This window comes from Dendrobates tinctorius, unplaced genomic scaffold, assembly GCF_039654945.1.
Source record: "Dendrobates tinctorius isolate UK_male_01 unplaced genomic scaffold, ASM3965494v1 ptg000050l, whole genome shotgun sequence".
Taxonomy (NCBI): Eukaryota; Metazoa; Chordata; class Amphibia; order Anura; family Dendrobatidae; genus Dendrobates; species Dendrobates tinctorius.
This window is the reverse complement of record NW_027361718.1, coordinates 3,207,075-3,212,029: the sequence shown is the minus strand read 5'-3', so window position 1 is coordinate 3,212,029 and position 4,955 is coordinate 3,207,075.

The following is a 4,955-nucleotide window of genomic DNA, read 5'->3' as shown; positions in this document are numbered from 1 at the left end:
TGAAACTCAAAAATTTAGATCGATCCCCAAAAAATACATCTGGTGTAGGGATCTTTGGTTAAACAGCATGCGAACGAGCAAGGTAGGCGGAAATTCCCCGCACTTCCGCAGCGAGCTGCTCCACATGATCAGACAACTGCTTTATCTCCATTGAGAGAGAAAAAAAAAATCCCCCTACGGCCTCAGAGATATAGAGGAAAGAATATACACACACCTTTTTTTTTTTTTTTTTAAACACAATTCTTTCCTGCTATTGCGTACACTAGGATCTGCGGTATGGCGGGTGATTCTGTTATGATTGAGTCACCGTAGGAGGCAAAAACAGAAATGCTAGCTAGGTCCAGAAAACCAGAGAAGTTGGCAGCTATCGGATTGCAGACCCCTGAACCTATCAACACAACTAGCAGTAGCCGTGGGGGGTTCCTACGATGCCCTAGACCCCTCGATCACAGCCGGAGAATTAAATAGGCCTAAAGAAAGAAAGGGGAAATCTAAACTGCCCCAGAGCAGATCCCAAAGCAAAAGGCAGCCCCCAACATATAATGACGGTGAAGCAAGATGAAAACACTAACACAGACAGAAAGATAGACTGAGCAAAGACGGGGCCCAAGCTAACTAGATAGAAAAGGACAGTAAGGCTGCTGTCTGCAATCCGTGAAAAACCCTATGAAAATAAGAGCCAACAGACTGACAGTGAAAAAGGCCCTGAAGACGCTAGGCTTCAAAAAATCTATGTCAGTACTCAGGAATATTCTGAAGACAGAGCTATAGGCAAAAGGAGATTCAGCTCACCCCAGCAGGGAATGGCAGAATACAGAAAAGCAAGGAAAACAAAAGCAAAACATAAATGTTAACAGGCAAAGCAGAAAACTTAGCTTGAGAGGAGCAGGAATCAGACTGGTGTCCTAGAAGTCCACAGAGAAATCACCAGCAGGGCAGAAGGGCGTCGGCAGCCTTATATCCAGTCCGTGACTCCACTCATCCAGTCATCCTCATTAGGCTCAGGTGCCTGATAATCAGGCTCATTACCTTCCTTAACCAGAATAGGGAGTTCACCAGACCTCAGTGACGAAGGGGAAAAATAACTCACAACAGTGGGGCCCATGAGTCGGGTGGGGGCCAGTGTCCCTCCTTGTGCTTTAAACTGTTTGAAATACTTTAGACCAAAAAATAAGAGTAGTTATTATAACCTAATAATTAGAACCTATTAAATGGAATCTGTCACCCTTTTTTTCGACATCAGGGGCTTATCTACAGCATTCTGTAATGCTGTAGATAAGCCCCCAATGTAACCTGAAAGATAAGAAAAACAGATTATACTCACCCGGGGTGGTCAGGTCCAATGGGTGTCGCAGTCCGGTCCGGCGCCTCCCATCTTCATACGATGCAGTCCTCTTCTTTCCTTCCTGTCTTGGCTCCTGCACAGGTGCACTGCTCTGCCCTGTTGAGGGCAGAGTGGAGTCCTGCAGTTTGCAGGCACGGGGAGAGGTCCGGCACCTGCGAACTGCAGTATTCTGCTCTGCCCTCAACAGGGCAGAGCAGTGCACCTGCGCAGGAGCCAAGACAGGAAGGAAAGAAGAGGACTGCATCATATGAAGATGGGAGACACCGGACCGGACCGCGACACCCATCGGACTGTACCGAATGCCGGGGTGAGTATAATCTAACGTGAAAAATATGTGCCAAATAAAGTGCAGTGCATTTAAATATAATATTATTCATCCTTTAATAATACTTATACTAACCAGGATTTATGCTCTGGGTGCTGACACCGCTGCCTCATACTCCAACGCACATTTCACACGTTGCTTCATCAGGGAGTTAGTTTGAAATACTTACTTCTCCCTGTTCTACACAGGTCCTGTCTCTTCTGCATCTTCTGACTGAGTGACAATTCAGGGCAGAGGGTGCAATGACGTCACTGCAGTGCGCCTTCTGTTCTGAGCACTGTGAGCAATGCAGAGCATCTGAAGTCACTGAGAAGACAGAGGAAAAGGGAGAGGTAAGTATCTTTTTTATTTATGGAGCATTATATGGGGCCCATTCTGTATGGAGCAACATATGGGGCCCATTCTGTATGGAACAGTATATGGGACCCATTCTGTATGGAGCATTATAAGGGGCTCATTTTGTATAAAGCATTATATTGGCCCCATTCTGTATGGAGCAATATATGTGGCCCATTTTGTATGGAGCAATATCTGGGGCCCATTCTGCATTGAACAATATCTGGGGCCCATTCTGTATGGAGCATTATATGGGGCCCATTCTGTATGGAGCAATATATGGGGCCCATGCTGTATGGAGAAATATATGGGACCCAGTTTGTATGGGGCATTGTATGGGTCTCATTCTGTATAAAGCATTATATTGGCCCCATTCTGTATGGAGCAATATATGTGGCCCATTCTGTATAGAGCAATATCTGGGGCCCATTCTGTATTGAGCATTTTATGGGGCCTCTTCTGTATGGAGCAATATATGGGGCCCATTCTGTATGGAGAAATACATGGGACCCATTTTGTATGGGGCATTATATGGGTCTCATTCTGTATAAAGCATTATATTGGCCCCATTCTGTATGGAGCAATATCTGGGGCCCATTCTGTATGGAGAAATATCTGGGGCCCATTCTGTATTGAGCAATATCTGGGGCCCATTCTGTATGGAGCAATATCTAGGGCCCATTCTGTATGGAGCATTATATGGGGCCCATTCTGTATGGAGCCTCTTCTGTATGGAGCAATATCTGGGGCCCATTCTGTATGTAGCAATATCTGGGGCCCATTCTGCATTGAGCAATATCTGGGGCCCATTCTGTATGGAGCATTATATGAGCCCCATTCTGTATGGAGCAATATATGGGGCCTCTTCTGTATGGAGCAATATATGGGGCCCATTCTGTATGGAGAAATATCTGGGACCCATTTTGTCTGAGGCATTATATGGGTCTCTTTCTATATAAAGCATTATATTGGCCCCATTCTGTATGGAGCAATATGTGTGGCCCATTCTGTATGGAGCAATATCTGGGGCCCATTCTGTATTGAGCAATATCTGGGGCCCATTCTGTATGGAGCAATATCTGGGGCCCATTCTGTATGGAGCAATATCTAGGGCCCATTCTGTATGGAGCATTATATGGGGGCCATTCTGTATGGAGCAATATATGGGGCCCATTCTGTATGGAGCAATATATGGGACCTCTTCTGTATGGAGCAATATATGGGGCCCATTCTGTATGGAGCAATATATGGGGCCTCTTCTGTATGGAGCAATATATGTGGCCCATTCTGTATGGAGTAATATATGGGGCCCATTTTGTATGGAGCAATATATGGGGCCCATTCTGTATGGAGCAATATCTGGGGCCCATTCTGTATGGAGCAACATATGGGGCCCATTCTGTATGGAACAATATCTGGGCCTCCATTCTGTATGGAGCAATATCTGGGGCCCATTCTGTATGGAGCAATATCTGGGGCCCATTCTGTATGGAGCATTATATGGGGCCCATTCTGTATGGAGTAATATCTGGGGCCCATTCTGAATGGCGCATTACATGGGGCCCATTCTGTATGGAGCATTATATGGTGCCCATTCTGTATGGAGCAACATATGGGGCCCATTCTGTATTTAGCATTATATGTGGCCCATTCTATATGGAGCATTATATGGGGCCTATTCTGTATGAAGCAATATATGGGGCCCATTATTATATTGTAAGGTAGCACTGTCATTTAAGTAGGGGATACTCGCTTAGCCGCCACAAAACCAGATCCAGCACGGATTTTCCATAAAACAGTTATCATCCATGTGGTTTATTCAGCATCATAAACCCACAGCAGTAACATAAAGTTCATAGAATCAGCATAGCGTCCATGACAGAGTTAAGCTCTGTAATCCCTGTGGTCACACAGGTTATGCATACACAGGCTCTTCAGCCTCAGTTATCTCACCCACGTCAGGGTCACCTCATAGTTCCTTCAGCTCACTGCAGAAGTCCATTCCCTCCAGGGAATTATCAGGCATGTGCAGCCATTCAACACAGCGTTCACTTGCTGTCAGGAAGACAGCCCCATCTCTCTCAGATGGGACCTTCCAAAACGGACCAACCAGGTCCCAGCATTCACCTCATGTGACGTACCCTGGCCACCTTATATGGTCCGTAGCCACGCCCACCGGGTCACATGGCTATGACCTCATCGCTGGTCCTTGAACCATTCTCACACACTTTACAACAGCGTTCTTAAAAACACCCCCTGGGTGGGTTTGTAGGTAACTAGTCCCTGACACATTGAACCAGCACCTCAGCAGTATCACTGCTGATCAACACACACATAAGTCTCCATCTCAAGGCCAGCCACCTTGAGATACATAACAGTCATTCAGTATTCTGCCATTCATCCACTCTCCTGGGACATCCACACAGCGCCCCCTAGCGGACACAGTGGTCACTACACCACAATATATAGAGCATTATATAGGATCCATTATACATGTGTGTATGTTTTTATGCATGTACAGTTGTGGCCAAAAGTATTGACACCCCTGCAATTCTGTCAGATAATACTCAGTTTCTTCCTGAAAATGATTGCAAACACAGATTCTTTGGTGTTATTATCTTCATTTAATTTGTCTTAAATGAAAAAACACAAAAGAGAATGAAGCAAAAAGCAAAACATTGATCATTTCACACAAAACTCCAAAAATGGGCCAGACAAAAGTATTGGCACCCTCAGCCTAATACTTGGTTGCACAACCTTTAGCCAAAATAACTGCGACCAACCACTTCCGGTAACCATCAATGAGTTTCTTACAATGCTCTGCTGGAATTTTAGACCATTCTTCTTTGGTAAACTGCTCCAGGTCCCTGATATTTGAAGGGTGCCTTCTCCAAACTGCCATTATTAGATCTCTCCACAGGTGTTCTATGGGATTCAGGTCTGAACTCA